The following is a 27,169-nucleotide window of genomic DNA, read 5'->3' on the forward strand; positions in this document are numbered from 1 at the left end:
CACAGATGAGCTTGGCATGGACAGTAGGGGACGCTGTCTGAGCATCTTCCTCTATCTCTTGAAAAAAAAGAAAAAAATGGTAGGAGAATAATGTCTTTCTCTCCTTCAGCTGGAGAAGCTAAGGAAAGCCTTCCTTCCTAGGCTGGATATGTCCGTTTAAGCAAAACAAAGGACAATGTTTTAGGAAGACGCCAAAGACAAAAGGCAAGGAGAGGAATGATTTAATATGTCCTCTTGCTAGAACAGATTTTGGAAGCTCTTCCTGTGGAATTCAACTGAATGTTCACATGTCAACTGCGGCACGTAAGGTGATTAGATATAATTTTTGTCAATCAGTTTGACACATCTCTCTCTCTCCCCCCCCCCACCTTCCCGCGACAAGGAATGAAAAGCTGGTGCGTGAGCTGCTCAGCAAGGCAGTTGAGCGCCGTGAAGTGAATCATAAGTAAACGTGGGATCAGGGTAGAAGTTGCTGCAGCACCTCACATCTTTGTGGCTCCAGAACATGGGCCAGGGTGCAGGAACAGCAGCTGTGCAGAGGTGGAAGTGAGTTAACAATGGCCGCAGCTATTTTATTTAGGGTGCTTATCTCCTGCTGTATAACCCTGAGAGGCTTACAAAAAATTCTCACAATAAAAATTATAATCCCAGCGACTGGATTGCTCAAGTGGTGCTTCTTGCCTTCATGTTTGCTCGCTGCGGGACGACGACGACTGAGGAGGAGGCGGAGCTGGCCCCACAGCATTAAGCTGCTAAACACGCCCCCCGGAGACACCTGGCTGGCTGCCTCCGGTGGGCGTGGGCACCAGCCAGGTGAGGAGGGGCGGGGGCTACGGCCCCCGGCCAGGAGGTGGAGCTCGGGCTCCCGCCCACAACCACTCCCCTCTCTTCCAGGGAGGAGAGTCTTTACCAGGCAACAGCTCCTGCTGAGCTGAGGTCCTCTGGAACAAGGCAGTGGGGCTGTTCCTGGTCACAGCTCACAGAGTCTGCTGTGGCAAAGGACAAGGATCCAGGTGCAGGACGTCCTGATCACTGGCCAATACCACCGTCATCAACCTACAGGGATAATGTTGACATGAGCAACAGGACTCATAGGCCCAACATGACGCCAGTTCTGTGACCTGTGTGCATTGTAGGGATGCAAACTTCTGAGTTGGGTCGGGTCGCTGAAGTGATACCCCAAGATTACATATGGGGTACATATACCCACTGGGAAACCGGGACCCCAGCCCCAATTTTTTCTGCTGTGGACCTGGCAGCCCAGTAATTCCAGCACAATTTAGATTGTGTGGCATGCCTTAAGCTCTTTCTCCAGCTCCCAGTAGAAGCTTACCTTCTGTTTGTGCGACTGGTCTGGAGAACATTCAAAGGATTTCAAAATCTCAATTACTGAGGGTCCCCAGATGAGCCTTCCTACTGTTTTAACTCTCAAAGAGGCATTGCATTGCCGAAAAGGGAGACTCCTGTGACAGACTGGGACCCTTTTAAGGCTGCCTCAAACCTGCAGAACAGTGGGGAATAAGACTCTCTCACAAAAGTTACTTATTTACTGAACCAAAGAGTGTGTGTGTGTGGGGGGGGAAGAAGCCACTCTAGGGGTTGAGGATCTAGACTTCGGGTGGGGAACATTTTTTCTTTTAGGGCTGTTTTCTCTCGGGGTAGTTTGACAGGAGTGTGTAAGGCCGGAGCAAACAGTGGGTTGAGGCAAAGCAAAAAATGAACGGATCCTCTCTTGCTGCCTCAGCCTTTGCTACGTTGTCCCCTCCGTTGCACCCAGATGAAATAAGGCTGAGGGTTGCAGTTTGCACCATTTTTATGCACCACTGTCTAAATACCAGGAGTCATTCAAATGTTTTAGATATGCCATCATCATCCTCATCCTCATCATCATGTACTTCTGCGTTGAGGCCCTGAAAAAATGGCACCTGGCTTAAATTCTTCTCAGACTGACGCTGTGGAGGATGCTAACTGGAATGTGTGAAATACAACACCCTAGGTTGGATCTAGACCAGTGTTTCCTAAGCCGCTAAGCCGCTAATGGGCTTGCTTCGCAAGACGAAAAAACCGCAAGACGAAGAGACTCGCGGAACGGATTAATTATGTCTTGCAAGGCACCACTGTAACTGCAGGGAAGTTAGTCCAGATCAGTGTCTCCCAAACTTGGTTCTCCAGCCGTTTTTGAGACTACAATTCCCATCATCCCTGACCACTGGTCCTGCTAGCTAGGGGTGATGGGAGTTGTAGTCTAAAAACGGCTGGATACCCAAGTTTGGGAGACACTGATCTGGACTAACTTTCCTGCAGTTACAGTGGTGCCTCGCAAGACATAATTAATCCGTTCCGCGAGTCTCTTCGTCTTGCGGTCTTTTCGTCTTGCGAAGCAAGCCCATTAGCGGCTTAGCGGCTATTAACGGCTTAGCGGCTTTAAGAAAAAGGAAACAAACTCGCAAGAACTCGCAAGACGTTTCGTCTTGCAAAGCAAGCCCATAGGGAAATTCGTTTTGCGAAGCACCTCAAAAAACGGAAAACTCTTTCGTCTAGCGAGTTTTTCGTCTTGCGAGTTTTTCGTCTTGCGGGGCAACACTGTAGTTCCTATTGAAATAATAGAAATTAAGCCATGACTAACTTGTCCCATAAATCTCAGTGGGTCCTAACTTCAGCTAACTGGATCCAATGAATGGGTTGCAAATTCTCAGGATCGTTGGTTCTGTGTAGGAGCAAGCTGAACATGCTTCATCTGAAAGCTTCTTCCACGATTGAGAAATAACAGGATTTGAACTAGTTCTGGCTATGAGTCGATTTAGTATACGACTGGCAGAGTCTACCCATTCATTAATCTTTCCAGCAGCACTGAAAGTTAACTTTTGCTTTGTTCAGAAAAAAATCTAGGTCTCGGAAACGTCCTGCATAGCTTCCACAGAATTGGACCACACAATTGTCATAATAGGAATGAGCTATAAATAGGGACGCTCAATCTTGAGCATTAACTACTAGGCATCCCTCCATGGTACATTAACAGAATCTTATATTTTTAAGGCTGCAAACCTACCCACAGAGCTTCTTGGTATGCACGCATACGATGGGTCCATAAGACTGATTTTGTATAGTAGCTACAGCTTTGCCAATGTGGTGCCTGCAGCAAGCCAGTACAGTGGTGCCTCGCAAGACGAAATTAATCCGTTCCGTGAGGCTCTTGGTATAGCGTTTTTTTCATCTTGCAAAGCAAGCCCATTGACAGCTTAGCGGATTAGCGCTATTAGCGGCTTTTAGCGGATCAGCTGATAAGCGGCTTAGGGCTTAGGAAAAGGGGGGGGGGGAAAGGGAAAAAACCCCGCAGGAACTCGCAAGACATTTTCGTCTTGCGAAGCAAGCCCATAGGGAAATTCGTTTTGCGAAGCGCCTCCAAAACGGAAAACCCTTTCGTCTAGCGGGTTTTCCGTCTTGCGAGGCATTCGTCTTGCGGGGCACCACTGTACTCCTATAATACCCTTTTCTGTGAAAGGCTATCAAAAGTAAAAATCCATCCAAAAATCCACAATGCCTGAGAGATGTGTTTGCTCTACGTGCTCAGTTCCTGTCTGCATTGGCTCAGACTCTCCTACACTGAACATACACCCTTAAACATGCCAATATGTCATTGTATGCCAGGTTTGAACACCCTCACTCCCTTCCTTTCTGGACAGAGCAGAGGTATAAAGAGCTTCTATCCATGATCGAGGTGGGGCTGATTCAGTTGCCCCCCCAATCAATAGAGGCAGCTTCAGGGCCGGATTTAGGTTTGATGAGGCCCTAAGCTACTGAAGGTAATGGGGCCCTTTATACGCCCAGCTGTCCTTTGTCAACAACAAATTGTTGCTGTTTTATGTGTTGAATATATGCTATTTGGTAATTTATGGACCTAATAGGTATCTAAAGCCATTTGCACATAACAAAATATGCATTTTATCAAAGTAATTGATATAGAAATGAGCAATATTTTAGGGAGCAGGCAAGCAGGCGGGGCCCATTACTTACATCATAGGAGTCTACACAAAACACTTGCTGTATGTAGATTTTTTTTTTTAATCTTATATGTTGGAAATGTACATCCAGTTTTCCCCCCATATTTTTTTGGGGGCCCCCAAGAGAGTGGGGCCCTAAGCTATAGCTTGTTTAGCTTATACGTAAATCTGGCACTGCTGAGGCAGCTGATGCCCAGACCATTTTGGGTTGCTGTTCTCCTCCCTGCCTCTAATATGGCAGCCGTTTTGTGTTAAGCCATACACACAGAGCAGAAATCCTGAGATGATGGCTCACCTACACATGGAATGTATTCCTTGATGCTGTGGCCATTAAAGAGGTAAAACTGCACCAAGGGGAGATGCACATATGCAGAGCAACATGTATTGAAATGTCAGCATCTCATATTTTAGTGTGAGTTGAGACAAACTTGCAAAAAGGTCCACTGCTCCTGTACACAACACAGTGCTTTTTTCTAGGGAGTATGCAGGGGTACACATACCCCTAAACATTTTGTGAATCTAAGTTTGGCCTCATTGAGGGGCAGTATTTCAATATGAGCAGGAAAATGAGAGTACAGTGGTACCTCGGGTTACGGACGCTTCAGGTTACAGACGCTTCAGGTTACAGACTCCAGTAACCCAGAAATAGTACCTCGGGTTAAGAACTTTGCTTCAGGATGAGAATAGAAATTGTGCTCCAGCGGCGCGGCGGCAGCGGAAGGCCTCATTAGCTAAAGTGGTACCTCAGGTTAAGAACAGTTTCAGGTTAAGAACGGAACTCCAGAATGAGGTAAGTTCTTAACCCGAGGTAAACTTTTTTAAAAAATAAAAAAGCACTGTTACAACCCATATTGGAGGTAAAGGGATCTTTGCGAGATTCTAGAGAATCATCTTGAAGCCGTAACGCTAAATGTCAGTACATGTACAGATATTTTCTCTCTCAGAGACTACAGATATGCAATTGATCATGTAGTACTGGAAATAATGGGAGTTTTGTCAATCTGTTGCAGAAGATACAGGATTAAAGGAAATTATGTATGTTGGTACCTACACAGTGAAACACACAGAGGTAACATCCACACTGCATATTTAAAACACATGCTTCAAAGAAACCTGGGAACTGTGGTTTGCTAAGGATTCCAGACATTGCAGGTCTGTGAGGGGTAAACTACAGTTTCCAGGAGTATTATTATCTTGTGTGTGTGTGTGTGCTTTACATGTATGGTGTGGATGTGATCACAATCTCTTGTCACATAATTTTTAAATAAAATAGTAGACTTGGGTGTGGCCCCTTACCCCAGGGGCAGACCCTCCAGGTGTCCCTATTTTCCAGGGACAGTCCTGGATTTACAGAAGTTGTCCCGGTTTCTGATTTGATCCTGCAATATCCTGCTTTTCCTTAGAACATCCCTATTTTCATTGGAGAAATCTGACCTCCCTGAACCATCTCAAGGCAGTCCTGTAGAGGGAAGCTTTAAAACGTTTAATGCTCTGTTAGGTTTTTATATATGTTGGAAGCTACTAGAGCAGCTGGGGCTACCCAGTGAAATGATAGTGGAATAGGATGTTCCTATTTTAATTGGAGAAATGTTGGAGGGTATGCAGAGGTGAGGGGATAAATCTTGTGTGACACTTGTTTTAGGAAAAGGGGAAAAAACTAGAATCCTTGTTTTCTATAGCTGTATGTTAAATATGCAGAGCTACTTACTCAGGATCATCCAAAAGATAAGGCGTCTAATCCTGAGTGTGTACTTTTCTCTTGGTGGATCAGATTTCTTTTTATTTATTAGGGTTATATCCTGCCCTTTCTCCCAAAGGAGCCCAGGCCAGCAAACAACAAGCAACAGAACCATAAAAACATCTTAAAAGCTATTCCAATACATATGCTGGCCAATACAGACCACAGTTTTAAAACTAGGTGCCAAGTTAACACCAGAGATAAAAAGGTAAAGGGTAAAGGGACTCCTGACCGTTAAGTCCAGTCATGGACGACTCTGGGGTTGCAGTGCTCAACTCACTTTACTGGCCGAGGGAGCTGGTGTTTGTTCACAGACAGCTTCTGGGTCATGTGGCCAGCATGACTAAGCTGCTTCTGGTGAACCAGAGCAGCGCACGGAAATGCTATTCACCTTCCCACCGGAGTGGTACCTATTTATCTACTTGCACTTTGACGTGCTTTCGAATTGCTAGGTTGGCAGGAGCAGAGACTGAGCAACAGGAGCTCACTTGTAATGGTTGTAAGGGGTTACTTGTGCGTATGTTGCCTTCAGTTTTGGTTAGGTTGCCTGGACAACCGTGCCTTGGCTGACAGCCCACACTCCGTGGCCGGTCAGTCACTTGCAGAATCCGTCAGTGGGCGTTTCTTGAACCTCTTCCAGCATAAGAGCTGTTTGACACCAAGTCTCCTCCTACTTTCCCTGCGCGGAACTCGTCTGCGCAAGTAAGGGGAAGGCAGAGGCGTGTCCGCGCTCTCCCCACTGGTCTCGGGTGAAGGGTCTTGGAGACCTCTCTCCGAATCCTCCATCTCCCTCCCTTCTGTACCGGTGTTACGCTGAATTCCTTCCCCCCTGCTGGTCCCCTCTCCTGCATCGCTTTGGAGCCTTGCCTCCTCCTCTCGCTCCGATGTCAGTTCCCTGACATCACTCCATCGCGGGGATTCGAACCACCAACCTTCGGGTCTGCAAGCCCTAGGCTCTGTGGTTTAACTCACAGAGCCACCCACGTCCCACACCAGAGATGGTGCCTGTCTAATATTCAAAGTGAGTGAACTCCAAAGGTCACGTGGCGCAACACTTAAGTCTAGATCAACATGAGACCCACTAGATCAAAATCCACTTAGTACATTCTTTGCAAGAATCCTAGAAACCAGCAAGCATTTAATTGGTCTACTAGAAATTAAGTTATGGATTAGCCATCAACAGACTACATGATCTTGACCTCCTGCCTATTTCGGCAGTTCAGATTGTGCAGGCAAGCATCATTATGCAGCAACTCAGAGAGGATAATAAATGTTAGGTTAAAGATGCATTTAGCACAGTGAAGACTCTTTGTGCAGAGGTATTCAGCAAATATGAACCTCGGTGATGGAACACTTTGGACAGATACCTAAACCACCCAGAGATTTCTGCTCAGATATTTTCACAGCTCTGGCAGCCCTAAACGAGGTATTCTAAATTTAGAGATACTTAACTGACCTTGCAAGCCCCTCAACGAGGAGCTATTCAGCCTACAGGAATTGCAAGAAGCATTTAAAGCCCTTCTGCAACTGGAGCAGTTCTGCTGACAAATATCGCAGTTGCCATAAATGGTGTCCCTAAGTGAATACCCGCATAGACTGCGTGTTCAAGCTTCTTTGAAATTCAAAATCTATCAGTAGGTGGATGTAAGCACGGATGAAGGTGATTATTAAGCACATGCTCCAATTTCTTTTGTACTTCTCTGTTAAATGTAACTATTAGGCCAGGATATTTCAGCTACTTGTTTCTATCTGCTGGTCTGCAACAGGAATTAGGAATTTGGGACCATCTAGATATTACTGAACTACAGCCCCCATCATCCATGGTCATGCTGCCTGAAGCTGATGGGATCTGTAGTCCAGGAACCTCTGGAGGGCCATGAGTTTCTCTTCCCTGGTCTATAAACATTCCAGACTGCATTCACTGCACTAGCTGACTCTCCAGGTCTCCCTGTTTTCCAGGGACAGTCCTAGATTTACAGAAGCCATCCCTGTTTCTGATTTGATCCAAGAATGTCCTGCTTTTCCTTAGAACGTCCCTATTTTCATTGGAGAAATGTTGGAGGCTATGGAGTTATGCAACCCTCAAGCCAAGGAGATAAGTAACTATACAACCTTTAGAAGACATCTGAAAGCAGCCCTGTATAGGGAAGTTTTAAAATGTTTAATGTTTTATTAAACCCAGTCAGATGGGCAGGGTATAAATATAAATATAAATATAAATATAAATATAAATATAAATATAAATATAAATATAAATATAAGAATAAGAATAAGAAATACTTCCCTATTTTCATCAGAGAAATATTGCCAGGAATGCACTAAGCAGACCTTTGCTTATGACAAGTAGGTGGGGCTTAAGCTTGCTGCATTAGAAACAGAAGTTTGCTAGAGTCTTGCTGCTACGACTGCTTCTGTATCTATTTTTGAAAAGGCATCTGAGTTCGATTCGCAGGTGTTTGTGTCCCTTCTAAGGCATGTTGCAGTTCACCTGATAGGTTGTGTGGATTCGGGTTGGCCTGGCCAACGAGTCATTCCACATCATTACCGTATTTTTTGCTCTATAAGATGCACCAGACCACAAGACACACCTAGTTTTTGGAGGAGGAAAACAAGAAAAAAAATATTCTGAATCTCAGAAGCCAGAACAGCAAGAGGGATTGCTGCGCAGTGAAAACAGCAATCCCTCTTGCTGTTCTGGCTTCTGTGATAGCTGTGCAGCCTGCATTCGCTCCATAAGACGCACACACATTTCCCCTTACTTTTTAGGAGGGAAAAAGTGAGTCTTATAGAGCAAAAAATATGGTAACTGGCTAACTCGCAAAGGCACAGGCTTGTGCAAATAGAGCATAGACCTAGCTGGGAAATATTTTATACCTTTTCAAAGGTTAGACCTGATGGCTGGCTTGAGGATTAGCCAAATTAATCCATCCAGGGGCAGTATAGCCCTACTATATGAGCACATGAATTGCCCCAGATTTTGGAGTTTCAGACAGGGTTTTGATCTTCCAGCCAGACCAAGGGGATCATGCATGAATAGTGCTGCCCCGGATTTGCATTTACCGTCTATCTCTCTAGAGTGAAACTTTAAAGAAGCAAAAGCAATCCACCTCCTACTGTACAGCTGCATTTATTTTCTGCCATGTGCCTTTCTGCCTCCAGCCCCTTTAATATCCCCAGAACACCGCAGGTCATTCACTTCGTGTCTGCTGCTAGTTGAAAGAAAAGGTGAGGATGTTGCATGCGTGCACCCTACAAAGGATTTTGCTCTGAGCTTTCGAATGCGAATTGCTGTCTGGTGTGTGCGCATTGCACACACGCAAGGAAAATAAATAGAGTTGGGAGCTCTGGGTGTTAAATCCACAGCTGGGGGTTTGGCCTCCCAAGTCTCCACATATGTTTCCAGTTACGATAAGCATGTGCTGAGATACCATTAACTATCTGGTAGACAAACACACGCACACATGCTAATAGTCTTCTTGCTGTTTGTGGAGCTCTCGGTGGAGTTACACTTCATAAACACCTTTGCAAAACAACAACAACAACAACAACGACAAAGGCCATTGATGCCATCTGAAATAAATTAGGTAAGGCTGCAATGTACCTTTCTTCTTCATCAGCTGTTCAGGCACCAGCTCAGAGGAAATTTGGAAGAACTCCTGGGGCAGGGAGGAAGGGAAAACACATGTCACTTCTATTACGGCAATTGTAAGGAATTGTTTGAGACTCTCAGCTCGGCAGCCTCTTGGGAGCCTTATCTCTATGAACAGAACAAATGTATCATCCCGAGATAATGAAGAAAGTGGTGCTTCTGGTCACTTGTGTGTCAGGTGTTTGGGGGGAAATTTCAGCTTGACACTGACATAGCCAATTATTCCCAAAGAATGATGAATTTGGGGTGTCTCCGAACCGTCACTAGAATTGGCAGGAGAAACGACTTCTCCTTTCTCCTCGGTGATTAATGGTCTATGGATCAGGATGGGTTATTTGTTTTTGTCGAGTGACTGCTTTACAAGTACTCGGAGCACCCTATTTTAGATTAGATCATATCATTTAGGTTTCTTTATTTCATCAGTCTGATAAGCTGCAGCCACCTTCTGTATGCCGGCATGTTCTCTTGCCGCTTCTGACACCAAGGTGTACAAAATTAGGCAAGGCAGCTTGCAGATAAGTGGAGAACAGGGCAGGGGGAGAAGATCACCTGTGGCCAAGTGGATTGGCTGTCCTTCAGTTTATGAGCTCAGAGACAAATGCATGCAGGTAAAATAAACAGGCATGCACTCATTTTTCTGGCTTGGAGCTCCAAAGTTTGCTGTCATTGGCTGTAATGAATGGATCTTCAGGAGCACTTTCAGCCTGCAACATTTCTAGAGCTGTCAAGACAAGACAAGCCTGGGTGGAGCACTCATAAATTGGTCTAACGGTGATGGAAGCGAAGATCCGAGGAAAAGCAACCAAGCAGATATGCTTGGCTGAAAAGGAAAGCAATGAATTTGTAATCAGGATTGCGTGTGCCGCTCCCATGCTTAAACATTCTAATTTCTGCAAAGTCCACTAACTGGTCTTTGGGAAATGAAACTTTTTCATCTTGTCTCTCAAAGTACCGTATCTTGGATGTCTCCAATGTTTTCATTAGATCTTGATGGTTTCTTTGGCATCTGTTTTCCGCAATAGGTTTTTGCGGCATTGCTATGAGATCATGTTTTGCTCACTTCCAGCTGTTACCTGTGGTCCTCAGGTGAACTCCGTGGATGTCCAGCTGCCAAATTGGAATGTGATTTACGAATGGCATCATAATACAGCACATTCTTAGTGCACGTATCATATGCTGAATTTTCAAAAGTGATTCTCTTAGATGTGGGTAGCTGCAGCCCAATGGGAATTAAAAGCCTCGCTCAACTGCCGATTAGCATTTGTGCTAGGGATGTGAACATCTCTAGATGTTTTTTCTTAGATCCCTAAATTGCTAGATACAGACATTTATTGCTTTGTTTAGCTTTTTAAGAAGAAATCCTCTCTCCCCCCCCCCCCGCCTCTTAATTTCTGATGCCCTGTAGGTATGTGATGAGGGAGTTTTGTTGCTATGGTGATGGATGCTGCAGGGAAAAAAATGCTAGATGAAAATAATGTGCTCAAACAGAGAGATTCAGACAAGTTTATAAAATTCGACCCTTTGGTGTCTAGGAATAGTGTTGCTTCACGTGTCAAAGAGCAGATCTCTTTGGAGACCATGTGTGCTTGTTGCCACACATGTGAAGAGAAATACGAATGCATATTCTGCTGTGACTTCACAGTTTGGGAAGCTCATCATAAAAAGGTTAGGAAGGAGTTAATTTTCTGCAAAACAATATGGCTTATGTACAAAGGCAGCAGAGGCTGCAACCTTAACCTGGCTCCCCTATGCTGTTTTATAGGAGGTCACAGCACAGTGTGGGGTAAAGGTAAGGTAAAAAAGGTAAGGGACCCCTGGATGGTTAAGTCCAGTCAAAGGCGACTTTGAGGTGCGGTGCTCATCTTGCTTTTCAAGCCAAGGGAGCCGGCGTTTGTCCACAGACAGCTTTCTGGGTCATGTGGCCAGCATGACTAAACTGCTACTGGCGCAATGGAACACCGTGATAGAAACCAGAGTGCATGGAAACAGTGGCGTAGCGTGGGGGGTGCAGGGGGGGCCGGCCGCACCGGGCGCAACATCTGGGGTTAGGGCAAATCCACGGGTTAGGGGGCGCAAATCCACGGGTTAGGGGGCGCAAATTACTTGCCTTGCCCCGGGTGCTGACAACCCACGCTACGCCACTGCATGGAAACACCAGTTTACCAGTTTGAATCCAACAGTTTGAATCCAACATGGCAGGCATGGAGGAGATGGGACCCTCCTGGAGTGTAATGCTAGATTTCCCCCCTCCCCAGGCTCACATTGTAAATACAGTCATACCTCGGGTTACAGACGCTTCAGGTTGTGCGTTTTCGGGTTACGGATGCGCCGAAACCCTGAAGTACCGGAACGGGTTACTTTTGGGTTTTGGCGCTTGTGCATGCGCAGAAGCACCAAATCTCAACTCGCACGTGCACAGACGTGGCACTGCAGGTTGCGGACGCTGTGGGTTGCGAATGTGCCTCCCACACGGATCACGTTCGCAACCCGAGCGTTCACTCTCTCTCTCTGTGTGTGTGTGTAAATAAACCATATACCATTGGTTTTCAGCCAGTGTGCTGCGACACCCTGGGGTGACTTGAGAAATGTTCAGGGAAGCCCTGGCAGGCTGTCCTTTCATTAATTTCCAGTCCATATCTTCCTGCATTACCTCTCTCTCTCTCTTTCTTTTTTAATAATATTTTTTAGTAGTTTTCAGTTACAATCCAACAACAGCCTCATTATAACAATACCAATTCACAATACAATTATTAATACCAATCGCTCAAATACAGAACTATGTAATTTAGATAAAGTTCCCCCCCACATGCTAGAATTGATGGTTTGATTCACACCTTCCAAACCAACACATGAACTAAAACATAGCTGTCCTTTGAAATCTGCACTTTCCCAAATTAAGTGATGCAGCTCTCCAGCCAAAACATGATTACAGGTGAGAGACAGAGAGAATATATTCAGGGATAGCATACATATAGAATGCATATATTTCCCCTCTCTCTTTCTCTCTGAGGAACATTCAGGGGATCCTGCAGCTTTAACTTGCATCTTTCCGAAATAAAGCAGAGGTTAAAAAAAGTGGGGAAATGCTTTTGCATGACTGTTTATCTTCTTAAAAATCTCCCTCTTCCCGCACAAAAATCCTCCCCAGCTTCAGCAACTAACAGTCCCTTAGTTTACACAGAAGACTTGAGAAATGCACAAAAATTGTAAAGTTGCTTGATGGTCTGTGTGCCTGGATATGTGTGTGTGTACTCTATAAAGACTCCTGCCAACCTAGCAGTTCAAAAGCATGTCAAGCGCAAGTAGATAAATAGGTACCACTCCAGCGGGAAGGTAAATGGCGTTTCCATGCGCTGCTCTGGTTCGCCAGAAGCGGCTTAGTCATGCTGGCCACATGATCTGGAAGCTGTACACTGGCTCCTTTTGCCAATAAAGCGAGATGAGCGCCACAACCCCAGAGTCGGCCACGACTGGACCTAACGCTCAGGGGTCTCTTTACCTTTTTACTCTATAAGGCGGGATTTGAAAATAATCCTGAAAGTGAGCATTGGCTTCTGTGTTTCTCTCTCCTTCTATCCTCAACATCCCCCTCCTCTTCTCTACCTCTCCCCACTAAGGTAAATCCTATCCTCTTTAACAGCCACCCAGCTTTATGGAGACAGGGAGAATTTGCAAAAAGGACAATGCCTGCACATGTATCCTCTGCTGTGTGTTTCTCAATTTCCTTCCCCGACATAACAAAATATTTCCGCTTCTGATCTTAATCTCGTTTTGACCTCTCCATCTTCCCTCCCACCCTGTGCGCACTGATTTCGGTAAAGGCAGGCGGCAACTGTTATGCTGAGTGCATCAGCTTTGCTCCGTGGAGTAGCAGCATTACTTGGGTTCCTGTTGACACATGCGCTTCCACTTATACACGCACCAAAAATAGTGCCAAGGGCGGGCGGAACGCGGAACAGGAAAATCCTGGACTAGAGTGGTTTCCAAAGGGGAGCCACAGAAAGAATGTGATTGGTCAGGGAGCTGCAGACTCAAAAAGGTTGAAAACCACTGCCTGAATGGCCCATTATCCTGGCTATCACCTCATCAGGAAGCTTTGTTGTTGTTTAGTCATTTAGTCGTGTCCGACTCTTTGTGACCCCTTGGACCAGAGCACACCAGGCACTCCTGTCTTCCACTGCCTCCCGCAGTTTGGTCAAACTCATGCTGGTAGCTTCGTGAACATTATCCAACTATCTCGTCCTCTGTCGTCCCCTTCTCCTTGGGCCCTCCATCTTTCCCAACATCAGGGTCTTTTCCAGGGAGTCTTCTCTTCTCATGACGTGGCTGAAGTTTGAAAACCACTGCCTGAATGGCCCATTACCCTGGCTATCACCTCATCAGGAAGCTAGTTTGCCAATATTTTAACATTTGCTGGATCCAGGAGTTGTAAGGTTTTCTGTATACAGCCTAATCCCTCCTCAACAAACTCATAACAATACAGTGGTACCTTGAGTTAAGTACTTAATTCGTTCTGGAGGTCCGTTCTTAACCTGAAACTGTTCTTAACCTGAAGCACCACTTTAGCTAATAGGGCCTCCTGCTGCTCCCGCGCTGCCGGAGCACAATTTCTGTTCTCATCTTGAAGCAAAGTTCTTAACCTGAAGCACTATTTCTGGGTTAGCGGTGTCTGTAACCTGAAGCGTATGTAACCCGAGGTACCACTGTATATACGTCACACACAAACAGACATACACTTTTATCACAGACAACAAGTACCATAAGTCCTGTAGTTCTTTATGGGAGATTGAATAAGACTTTTTATGAGAATCATTTATATAGGGGTAAATTCCAGTGATGTAAATGATCTGGCTCACTATGTGTTATTTTGCAAGTTATGTTAAGCTCAGAGGGAAACTTGGTTCAATCAACTTTAGTTGTCTTTGGATAAACCTGTTTCTATGTTCAACGGATAAGAAGATGATCAGAAATATATCACTAAAGCCATTCTTAAGTTTGAATGCCAGGCAACAAGAGTAAGAATGACCGCTCCCTGCTTAAAACGGGGGGCGCCCTTTGCGTGGACGCGTGCAGCCCTGGATCTGGAGTGGCCCCATCAGCATAGGCTTTGCCTTCCCTCAGGTGGGATACCTGGAGGTCCCCGCCTACCCCAGTGAGTTGTCCATTCCCACCTGGGGGAAGCATTGCCAGGGAAACCAGGCCAGGTAGGGGGAGGGATTACCTGCCCACACAATAGAGGGTGGATCTTACCTGGTAATCCTCACTTGGCTCCAGAGCTTCTCCCGCCCTACCCACCCTCAGTTAATGTCTTCTTTTGCAGGTTAACTTTTCTTCACAGGTTTTGCAGGTTAACCTGTCTCCACAGGTATGCAGGCGCTGCTACGATAAGGTCGCTGTTAAAGGGCCGGAAAGGAATTTCCCTGCATTGGCAGGTTTCGCCTTTCCCATAGCAAAACGTCACAACTTTGGCGGTATCATGCCTTGGGCGGAATCCTTTAGTCCATCTTCCTTTTTGCGGCGGCGATACCAGGGTTCCCCGTTAAAGGGGTTTTTGAAGGGAGGCTTTGGCCGTATGCCGAAAGGTTGTCATTGCTCTCCCCTGCGGTGGCGTAACGGGGGCGGCTATCTCTGCTTGAACATATGTTCTCCAGAGCCGGCCCATCCCCCCCCACACACTGGATAACCCTGATGCTCCCTAGGTCCCCGGCTGGGGACTGGGGAGGGAGAACGCCCAATGCCTGAGCCAAAGTCTACCCACATTTGAAATTTAATAAAGTTGTGGCCAATTTAATCCCATAGCACGTTGTCTAGAGTCGTTATTCCACATGACAGGGGGGGGGACCACTCGGGATCTGGGGACTCCGCCTGTCCACGCAAAATGTTTTATTGACTGTACAAATGATCAGCCTTTTTAAATATGGTTTTATTTGTTTTTACTGAAATTTTGGGTGTAAACATAGTTTATAGTTTTTGGCGCTTGTTTTTTTATGTTGATTTTGTTTTGGAAATTGCAATGGTCAGGGGAGGGAGTGGGGAGCTTGTCAATAAAACATTGTTTTCTCTGTGTAGATAATATTTCTCTTTCGCCCTGAAGGACCTCGAGGAAAAGAAAAATGGTCCATATCTTCCTTCTGGAGGAATATAAAGGAGGCTTTGTACAAGAAAGATGAAGGACCCCTTTTAGACTGGAATGCATTGCTTGTGAATTGAGTAAGACAGAAATAAATGGAATATTGTAAATAGACAGTGGAGAAGAGGCACTTTAAAAACTGAACATACATTCTAATCAATGCAGGTTTTTTCATTTCCACTACAGATACTAGGAACTCAGGGGCTGATTTAAGTGTCACTTGTGAAAATAGTTATGGTTTGTACAGCTTCTGTACAAAGTGGGAGGGATCTAGGTGCGTGACCAGAAAGTGAGTGGCAGAATTATTGTCGAGGAGATTTGAAACACTGTTATCTGTGAGCTGGTGGCGGCTAGCTTAGAAATGAATAGGGATTTACAGGGATTTTTCTCCCCCCTCACAGTACTTACAGACTAGTGTGGTCTCTTGATATGTGGTCTGTGGCAGGCATTTTGCCACCTTTATCGAGCTAGGGGAACTGGCACCTCCTTTTTTTAAACACCTCCCCCCAGTCCTTGTATCTCAGCCCTGTATGGCTGTGCCTAAGGAACAGACAACCATCAGGGTGCTCTCAAGATGTTACTGAACTGCAACTCTGATAGGTTCCAGAAAGCACAACTGGTGGTCAGGGGTGATTATGGTTTGATGACAATTGGAGATCACTCCATTGGGCACCCCTGATATTGAGTGTCAATAATGGTCAGCTGCCAGCTGTTGCAAATGATTCAGCATTTGCTGGGCTAGATTAGGGGGTATGCAGGCAGAGGGCCTTCTTGGTAGTGGCACCCACCCTATGGAACGCCCTCCCATCAGATGTCAAGGAAATAAACAACTATCTGACTTTCAGAAGACATCTGAAAGCGGCCCTGTTTAGGGAAGTTTTTAATCTTTGATGTTTTACCGTGTTTTAAATACAGTGGTACCTCAGGTTAAGTACTTAGAGGTCCGTTCTTAACCTGAAACTATTCTTAACCTGAAGCACCACTTTAGCTAATGGGGCCTCCCACTGCTGCTGCGCCGCCGGAGCACGATTTCTGTTCTCATCCTGAAGCAAAATTCTTAACCTGAGGTAATATTTCTGTGTTAGTGGAGTCTGTAACCTGAAGCGTATATAACCTGAAGCGTATGTAACCCGAGGTACCACTGTGTTCTGCTAGGAGCTGCCCAGAGTGGCTGGGGAAACCCAGTCAGATGGGCGGGGTATAAATAATAAACTATTATTATAATATTATTATGATGTACTCTTCCCACTTGTGATTCTTACACATGCCACCTTTTACAGTGGAGACAGCACGTGCCTCTTTCGCTGCTGAGGAAGAGTTAACATTTATCTGGCTCCTGATACGCGTAGTTTGAGACTTCAAAGCAAAGGAAATAATTTGCTTTATGTTTCCAACTGGCTTTAATCTCACTAGGCCCACTAGAAAAACAACAGGGAAATGGAAGCGTAGCGTGATCGACAGTTTATATACTTGCTTGCTTGCTCTGAAGCGCATTGACCAACCTAGAGATGGTGAAGTCTAAATTGACTTTTCAACACTGATGAACAGTAAGGGGGTAATGGGAGGAAATATTACGTCTTAATTGTCATTCTCGGCTGGGATCAGCAAATCTGATTCATCCTTGGGCTATTACTGTTTACTAAGTCTCGAGGCCCCACTGTAATTATTTTCTTAATCCCAGAGCACATTGTCTGTGACAAAGAGAAAAATCATGCCGTAGCCAAGGGATCTCATTGCTCTCCCTGCCACTCATGTGCTCACCAACTTCATTGTTGACTGTCCAATCATCAGCCTGCGTGGCTGTGGCTGTATCATTATTTCCGGGGGTTTCGAAGCTGCTTCTAAGGTTGAATTACAGTTTGATAACAATCACTTTAGAATGCTCAACTTCTCTTTTCTACACACCACCTCTATGATTGTGGGAATCACTGCAATGACTTATGCTGCAAAGTAAGCGTAGAAATTTGAGGTAGATTTACCTATCTGCTAATTCTTCCCAAACTCTAGGTTAGGTGAAAACTCTCTCTCTCTCTCTGTATATTTCACAGAGGCTATTGACTTACCTAATTCAGTGTTCTTTTTCGGTTTTGTGGTCTGTTGTGCCTGCCTGAGGCCTCGCAAACCCTTGCTCCAAAGAAAGTTGGGTGGATCTAGGTTTGAGAGTTAGAAGCCACTTTGTGAGGGCAACAGGCCCTTTGCACAGGGCACACATTCTTGACAAACAGACACACCAACAACTACTGGCAAAGAGGAACAAAGACTCAGAGTATTGTGGAAACTGTAGTATGGCACAACAGAGAGATGGGACAGTCCTATGTCATAACTGAATCCATCATGTGGGTCTGTTAATATGCCTGTCACTGACTGCAGTGAAGACTTCACCTATGACAGATACACATCTGGGGAAGCCTTGGTAGATAAGGACGACGAGAGCATCCTTCAAGAGATAAATGGCCAACATCTGAGAGTATTCTTTCTGGTCCAAGCAAGGAGGAGGGGGGGGGGCACTGGAGAAGAGATGGAGGAGAAATACAGACAAAGAAACTGGGATGTTTTAGAGACCAAGGAGAGAGCTTTACGAGGGCAGGAGGAGAAGGCATGGCGTGGCGTGGTGTGGGAAGGTGAGCCATGAAAATTTGGGCCACCTCAGTGAGGACACTGAAGAGGAAAGAGGAAGAGTAACAGGGCAACACTGAATTGAATTATTGGGGCAGGGAAATGTGAAATTGAATGTGAACAGGACTCTCTCTTCAAGACATTCCAAAAGAAACTCATAAATAAACTGAAGGATACTACCCTGAATAATAGTGACTGGGGTAAAACCACTAAAGTACTTACTTACTATTCCACAATTAATAGAGACAAAGGAACAAGTGTTTGCAACTCTTTAATTGTGTACCATGTAAAGCTCACTTCCAGAACATCTCCCATCTTAATTTGTGCTGTGCTGTTTGAAATGCTAATGAAGCTGGAATTCTCAAAGGTCATATTTGGAATATACTAGTGCTTTCCTTTTCATTCTTTTTTGTTCAGTTTCAAAACAATTAAAATGAGGTTTAGTTCCTAATTTGGCTAACAATGTTAGCTCTTCCGTTAATTAGCCCAAGTGTAAGAATGTCTCCTTGCTCTGGCCATTTGCTGAATGAGAAGGCACTTTATTTCCATTTAAACTATTCCTCTGTGCTTTTTTCTTTTTTCCAAAAAAGGATGTCTTTTCTCTATTGATTGCGCAAAATAACTGGGGGGGGGGAATTATTATAAAAAATATATAAAAGGAGAGAGGAAAAGTGCACATTTAGCAAATCCCTGCACTGCATACTTTACGGAGTCATTTATCATCCTTGGAAAGGTTGGAGTCTTCACAAATATTAGAGAAAAAGGCCGGTAATTGCTGTGTGCAACTAATTGACAGATTTGTGTCGTTAAAGGGAGAGAATTTCTATGCCACCATCAGTGTTGACACTCTGAGGATGCTCTATAAAATCCGTGCTCATGAGATATAATTTTGGGGTGGGGGTGGGGAAATGGAATCACCTTCCTGCATTCATAGCAAATGTGATGCTAGCACTTTTTCATTAGAGAGGGGACAGGTATGGAACTTAAATGCAAACCAACATCTTCAAAGTGTGTCATCGGCACAAACACGGAGTGTAGGACTTGGTGTGCAACGGAGCCCTGCTTTCAACTTGTCCATGCAATCCAAGTCCCAGGGGATCATTGGAAAGGACTGGATAACGATTTTGTCAATCGCCGGTAAAAATAAGCAGGATCTAAATCTAAGTATTATTTCTGCAACAAAATGTTTGTTGCAAAATAAACACAAAATAAACGGGACTCGTAGGGGGAATTAAAAGGGCATATGGAGTGTTCCAGAATATTTTATTCAACTTGCGAACATTTCTCTTTGCAAGATAGATGAATGCACAAAGTATCTACTGTTGAGCAAAGCTCTGCTACGTCGAAGGTGAGCTTCTCTGAATGGGTTGGGAAGGTCGTCTGGTGTTCTATTCCACAAGCTAATTTTGGATTTTCATTAGTATGCTGTGCTAATCATGTTTAATGAATCCAAGTCCAAATTGCATTATGGGTTATTGTCTACGGATAGGCTGGAGACACGGCACATTAACACAGCAGAACAAAAGGCACAGGCAACGAACGCTAGACAAACATACGGCTCTTATTAGTTATGGACCTATCCTTTTTACAGTATGTCAGGCTTAGGGATTTGAAAAGTAAACAAATATAAATCATCGGGGAGCAAAGCTGTTCCAGAAGTACATTAGAGGAGCATAGCGCATGAAGCTGTGGCTTCTGTGGGGGATTTAGTCCAAATTTTACCCTCATCCTCATTGTGGTGTCCACTCAAGTGGGTTAATAAAATACGTGTAACAATGGATTAAGTTTATAGCAGGCTTTTAGAAAGCGCTACTCCCCAGTATATTTATCATATGAATTTCTCCTTCCTCTGCCCTAGTCTAGTTGGAGCTTCAAAGACTTTTAAGGCTGCTCAAAGGATTTCTGAATCCAACACTCTCTGAATAGAAGCACCAGAGCCAAACTTTGTGCAGAACTATTTTCCAAATATTAAAGGGTTTGGGGAGCGAAACCACTTCCCGAGACAGAACAAACTTCGCAACATCTTTGGATAAATTGTCCCATTACCCTTCTGCCTTATAGTTAGGAAACCTTTAACACCAGTCACCCAAATCAGATGCCCCCTGTATTCACCCGATTGCCTTAGGATGTGTTTGTTGGAATTCCTGCTCTGTGATTGCAGTCATGGGATTGTTGTCTATCACATGACAGTGTATGCTTTGACTCCACAGAGTGGGAAGTGACGGAGACAGGATGTTTGTGTTACTGTGTTCCGTGAAGTGGGACTATTGTCCTTTGTTCTTTTTCTCTTTGCTGTCTGATGCTAGAGAGAGAGGGAGCCATGTTGCAGTGCTCTGTGTGTGTTTGTATGTAAATAAAGTAGATTAGCAAAAATGCTGAGTTGCTGAGGTCTGTCACACAAACTGCGAAGACTCTGCAGATCCCTAAGTGTGCCAATGTCTGTTGGCATTGGTCGCTGTGATGTTCAGGCTGAAGAAAGCTTTTGAAGCTCCCGAACGAACGACCAGGAGGAAGAGAACATGCCAGTGGGGAATGTGTCTTTACCAGGGTCCTATTCGAGTGTAGGATGAGCTCCTGACAGTGCTCACCCATAAACCTCCCTGAATAACACTCCCAGATGCAGGGTTTCAAGGTCAGTTGATGGATGCCAACTGCATTTTCAGGAGGGATCAGCTGCTCTCTGGAGTTTGTGGTTGGGAATTTCTGCTTGCGGCTGAACGAAGTTGGTGTTGAAGAATCATTTCTTTGACACTGGTGATCTTTGCTTCTTCCAGTACACTGGCATTAGTTCGCCTGTCTTCCCAAGCGATATGTAAAATTTTTGGGAGACACCGTTGATGGAATCTTTCAGGGAGTTGGAGACGGTGTTTATAAGTGGTCCATGTTTCACAAGCATATAGTAAGGTTGGTATTACAATAGCTTTGCAAACAAGCATTTTGGTTTCCCTGCAAATGTCCTGGTCCTCAGACACTCTGCACTTCCATTGGGAAAAAGCTGCACTCGCAGAGCTCAGGCGATGCTGGATTTTGGCATCAATGCCGGCCCTTGTGGAAAGATATGTAACTGCCCAGGTTGGAGAAGTGATTGACATTTTCCAATGTTACACCATTGAGTTGGATTTGTGGCGCTGCAGAGGGGTTGTTTTGTGCTTGTTGGTGCAGCATTTTGGTTTTTTGGATGTTGAGCAATAGGCCAAGCTTTTTGTAAGCTTCTGCAAAGATTTTTAGGATGGTTTGGAGGTCATCCTCTGAGTGTGCACACACTATGTTGCCATCAGCATTCTGAAGCTCTATGTGCATCTTGCTATACAGTACATAATTGGTCTAATGACTGGTCTGCATCAGCAGACTCATAAATCACAAGGAATCCACCATTATGCTAAAATCATCCGTTCAGGCCTCTTCTGGAAGAAAACAACTTTGCCGGCAATTAGTCTGTGTGTGTTGTTTGGGATGCCGCATAATAAGTATTGAGCTTATACGATGCTAGTGATTTACGTACCACCAAGTCACCAAAACTAAGCTTGGCTGTAGCACATCATCAATCTTTTCTCAATAGTTCAACAAAAGAATCCATTTTCTTTTGATAAAAGCCCCATTGGTCTTGTGATCTATAAATCATCCTTTCAAAAGAAACCCTTTGAAATATCAATTCAAGGTATTCTCACAGACTATCATTTTATAGCATTTCCTAGTGATGGAAGATAATGCTGGTGCCTATCAAAAAGGAAAATGCTGCCCATTTTTCACTGAATTTTCACAACTTTAGCAGGAGCTCTCAAGAGTCTCTAATATTACCCTCCCCGTTCTTCTGTAGCTTGTGAATTGAGTTAGAAAGCTTGTGTCAAAAAGGCACATTTTTAATATGAGGGAAAGAGTGGCGGTTAAAAACAGATTAGATTATAAAGGAGGGCTTGATTTTTTCTTCTACCACTACTGCCAATTTCTAAAATCCAGTGCCTTCCATATGAACCACGCACCAGTTTGTTTGTTGAAAGACTAAGTTATTTAATATGACCAAAAGCACTGTGACACCTTAGAGACTAACTGGTTTATTTGCTATGAGCTTTTGTAAGCCATAGTGTACTTCATTCAATGCACAAAGCAAGTTTACTTTAAAAATAAAAGTAAAAATGATAACCCCACGTTTTGTTTTGCAAACTTGGATATTAAATCTTAACTCCATTTTGATAGTAGAAGATGAGGAGTTGAGCTTTGAGATGGCCATGTGTCTGTGATGCTGCAAAATGACCCTGATCTCACACTGGAACCAGCCAAGGCCCCCAGAGTTCTTGAAACAAGAGGCTGCGCTTGAAGCCATAGATAGCGGGAAAAAAAAAAAAGAAATCTTAGGAGTTAGAGAGAGGTTGCAGACCTAGACTTCCACAAACTCTGAGAGTTTGCTAACCTGGCAAGCGAGTAAAAGAAAGGAATGCAAGACTGCCTAGAGTGTGGCAAGTCATTTCACGGTCTGATAAACCAAACATAGTAAGCTTCATGAAAGGGGACACTATGGTGCAGGATGCGTCTCTAAACATATGCTAAAACTGGTTCTCCAAGAAGACCTCTATCAGGGACATGGAAAATGCGAACCTGGGAACCATCGGTTGATACAGCCGGTAGTACCATAGACTGCCGCCATTGCCTTGGGAGAGCTCTGTGCTGACACTGCTGTGCTCCCGGTGTCATTGTATGGGAAGTTAGAGGTGGCAAAATTTCAGGGCCCCCAGAAGATATGAAAAGGTTCAGGGCAATCAGCGCTCAATATGTTTCAGATTCTTGTAGATAGCAAAGATGAGTGAAAGAACTCAAATTCAAAAGAAATTGGTCTGGATGGAGAAAAAAAAAAACCAACCTTTGCAAACTTCAGTCGCATGGCACTTTATGAACTGCAAGAGCTTTGTCAGTTTTATGAGAAGATAACGAACTGGACTTCACATGCTGTCATATTCACATTCAAGCAACTAAACTTGGCACATTGCGAAATGGTCAGTCACCATTTGAAGAGGTGGCTGGCTGTTCTTTCGTTTTTCAGTGAGAAAGAAGCGTTGCCAAGAGACAGAATGCCACCCCCCCTTTCAAAAAGTTACATCTGCAAAATTCAGTTTTCCTAATGAAATTACAGATGTGATCACTCAGCAGAGAAACGTGCGTCCTTCTGCTTCGTAGATCGACCGTGAGCTCATTAAAAACAAAATCACACCGATAATGGAAATCTTTGTTAATCCTATATAGATTTGGCCACACCATATACTTACATTGCATTCTGAATGGCAGCTTGCTTTTCCTGTTGAAAAATGGATTCTGGAAACATGTGACCAGCCTTCTAGATGGTATTGATTCATGTGATTTTTAGATATTATTTCACTTACGTATTGAGGTTGGATTAAACATTATGTTAGGTATGCTAGAGTTGGGTGTGTGGGAATCAAAATGGAGGTCAGTGTTGCATTGTATGTTGCAACTGGACTCTGGCTTTCTCTGCAGCTCAGAATATGGTTCCTGTTTCCTATCCACATGATAAAGAAATAATACTGTAGCTATGCTACCTGTTGTAAGAAATTTAATAGTTTACTCCACATCTGCCAACTCTATCGCTTCTGTAGACTAAGGGGCTTATTTACAGGAAGGGAAAATGTTTCCTGTATGGCTACTAAACATGATGCTCCATTCTACCTCCACTCCTGAAGACAGTATGCTTCTGAATACCTGGTCCTGGAAACTGAAGGAGGGGAGATTCCCGTCTAGGTGATTCCCACAAACATCTGGTTGGCCACTGTGTGAGAACAGTCTATGGACTAGATTAGCCCGATTCAGCAAGGCTTCTCCTATGTTCTTTCTGCTGTAAAATTGTTTGCCTAATGTTTTCTTTATGGTTGTATTAGTCATACTCAGAGGAAACCCATTGGAATTAATAGACACAAATAATTCAGGATCATTATTTCAGCAGGTCTACTCTGCATAGAATTTAGCTGGACACAAAATTTAGTCTCAGAAACAGTGGGTATAATGTATCTACGCCCGTTTCCAGGAACATTTCAATAGGTATCCTCTGGTTGCTTCCTGATTGATTTATGATGACACAATACATCGCAGAAATCAGTCCACAGATCCTAGTCTGTTATTTAACATCTTTTTTAAAAAATAATAAGCTGCAAAGTGGATTTCTATTTGATTTTACAGAAACTGGATCAAAGCCACATTTATTTTCATGAAGCATTCCCAAAAGTTGAAAGCTATATGACAGCCTCTTTGGTTATTTAAATGATGGAAAGGTATCGTTAGTGAGCATGAGACACTTCTATGCCTTTTTATAGAACAACATTGGGAAGATGAGACAGAAAGGAAGGTATTAGGTCTGGCAATGGAGGCAGACCATTGCATACCCTCCAAGTGTCCCAATTTCCTAGGGACATTTATATTATCAAGAATATATAATTAAACAGCATTCAAAAAATAAAGGAAAAACAATATTAAAAATTTAACATACCCACACACCCAAAAAATGAAATACAAATTTGGGTTGTTTCATTCACAACCCCTGGGAATTATTATTATTATTGGTGTTGGAGGGTAGTAATATTTTTGCAAACATTTGCTTTATTTATAAATATCCTTGAGGTCTTATTATATTCTCACTTGAAGCTGAAATGTTCTTAAAAATTCTACATAGTAGTATATTTCACAAGGGGCATTTGAACATTGTCATCATTATTTATATACAGTATAAAGTAAGCTTTTCAACATAGCTGAAAATGAATCTTTATTTTTTTTTCTCCCCTAGTATACCTTTATTTTTGAGCCCGCCCCCGCAATAGTTCCTGACCTGATTTGACTATACCACAAATTGTTATTTAACCCCTCTAAATATTTCCGTTTACTTACAGTAACCATCTCGGCAGCTGACACTAAATATCGAATTGATTCTTTGTCCAGTTAATCCTCATTTGGTCTCCTTTCCACAGTAATGCTATAATAATAATAATAATAATAATAATAATAATAATAATAATAATTTATTTATTATTTATACCCGGCCCATCTGGCTGGGTTTCCCAGCCACTCTGGGCGGCTCCCAACAGAATATTAAAAACACAATAATAAAACATCAAACATTAAAAACTTCCCTAAACAGGGTTGCTAATGAAGGGATTGCTATGAATCCCTAACTTAATTTCTAGGAATACCATCTTGGTATTCAACCTGCATGGGGTGGAACCCTGGACTTTAAAAGCCTACTGGTCCCCCCCCCCCAATCTTTTCATTTTCTTCTCAGTGATAGTCACCTTAGGGCTAGTGATGCAGTGATGCAGGGACTGTTGTGGTGTAGTGGTTAAGAGCTGTAGTCTCATAATCTGGTGAACCAGGTTCGCGTCTCCGCTCCTCCACATGCAGCTGCTGAGTGACCTTGGTCCAGTCACACTTCTCTGAAGTCTCTCAGCCCCACTCACCTCACAGAGTGTTCGTTGTGGGGGATTGTTAGCCACTTTGAGATTCCTTAGGGTAGTGATAAAGCAGGATATCAAATCCAAACTCTTCTTCTTCTACTATCTTGTCCCATAGTCCAGGTGAGCCTATCAGTGTGTATGTACCTGCTGATACCTGATATGACAGTGGCCTTGGGGTGGCAAGGAGGGAGTCAGGTGCCACAGATGCAGGACAGACCAGCCCTGGAAGTAACACTCAGCCTCCTTGGGTGGTTCTGCTGTTAAGTTTGGACCACAACAGGATAGTTTTCCCTGTTTGGGGCTTTGTAAGTGGGATTGGCCAGGGGCTGGAGATGGATGTGTGAGTGACTCATGGTCTGGCCTGAATCCAGGGTCTGAGGTGTTAAGTACAGTAACTGTAAACACATGTAGGCATTTCTTTGTGTTTAAATTTGATCGGTTAGTAACTGAATTCTAGAGAGTTCTCCAGCAGTTCTCATGCGATTGGCTCACGTTGGTCACATGGGAAGTATCTAGTGAAGGAGAGACTCCATTTTATGTGAAGCAAGATGACTGTGTTTTAGAATCCACTGTGAACACTGCTAAGTTGAATAGTGTTGGGATGCTTCTTCTCTGCTTGAAAGAAAGAGAGCAAAGCTGCAAGAGAGGGTAAAAGTGGAAATCTCTCATGGCCTAATTCTAATATGAGATACAGAAGGCTGAGTGCTGAGCTCTGGAAAGGGAGGAAAATACAGTTGTTTGGAAGTTAGAAGAAGAGACAGTAAGCCCATGCGTGGAGAAGCGTGTGACTGTAAATATTACGTTTTAATTTGTCCATAAATTTAAGTTTCTGCAAGCAAAGCTTTTGAATGTTAAAATCTGGACATTGGTTTAATTTCCAAAGAAGGGTGTCAGTCTTAGCTACAATTTCAACATAAAGTGAAGAATTTATATTTATGACTCACCCTTCCCCAGCAGGTCCTAGGGTGGGTTAAAACAATTTAAAAATTTAGAATTAAAACAGACTACAGTTGCAGGAATAGGGTGGGTCCAGAAAACACGCAAGTTGGGTGTCAAAGGTCAGGTCAGAGAAGTGGGTCTCCTCATCTAAAGGCCATGTGTGTTCAGCTCTCAGGGATGGGATGTATCACTTCAGCCCCTGCAATTGGCAGGTCATATGATGACCCCTGAGCCTAGGGCTTGCCGATCAGAAGGTCAGCAGCTCGAATCCCCGCTACGGGGTGGGCTCCCATTGTTCGGTCCCAGTTCCTGCCCACCTAGCAGTTCAAAAGCACACCAAAGTGCAAGTAGATAAATAGGTACCGCTCCAGTGGGAAGATAAACAGCATTTCCATGCGCTGCTCTGGTTCGCCAGAAGCGGCTTAGTCATGCTGGCCACATGACCCAGAATTTGTCTACGGACAAATGCCAGCTCCCTCGGCCTATAGAGTGAGATGAGTGCACAACCCCAGAGTTGTCCACGACTGGACCTAATGGTCAGGGGTACTTTTACCTTTACCTTTATGATGATTCTAGATTGACTGGGTCTCGTGTAGTATGATGATCCTGCCCCTCTGCTTTTGCCTATTCAGCAAAGTACAGGCTTTG

At 44.1% G+C, this 27,169-nt stretch overlaps 1 long non-coding RNA gene across 3 annotated transcripts; it reads right to left on the bottom strand.

The window, feature by feature from the left end:
- Positions 1 to 8,051: 8,051 nt before the first annotated feature.
- Positions 8,052 to 26,225, bottom strand: LOC307199770. Of its 3 annotated transcripts, none has more exons than XR_013832179.1 (6): positions 25,727 to 26,225; positions 25,020 to 25,104; positions 23,844 to 23,910; positions 17,582 to 17,758; positions 17,280 to 17,359; positions 8,052 to 9,395 (listed from the first exon to the last, which is right to left on the bottom strand). It is a non-coding gene; the product is annotated as an uncharacterized lncRNA (long non-coding RNA). The 3 variants fall into 3 exon arrangements; XR_013832180.1 differs by having other exon boundaries at positions 8,052 to 10,495; XR_013832178.1 differs by lacking the exon at positions 17,280 to 17,359 and having other exon boundaries at positions 8,052 to 10,495.
- Between the last annotated feature and the right edge of the window lie 944 nt (positions 26,226 to 27,169).

This window comes from Podarcis cretensis (genome assembly GCF_951804945.1).
Source record: "Podarcis cretensis genome assembly, chromosome: 12".
NCBI lineage: Eukaryota > Metazoa > Chordata > Lepidosauria > Squamata > Lacertidae > Podarcis > Podarcis cretensis.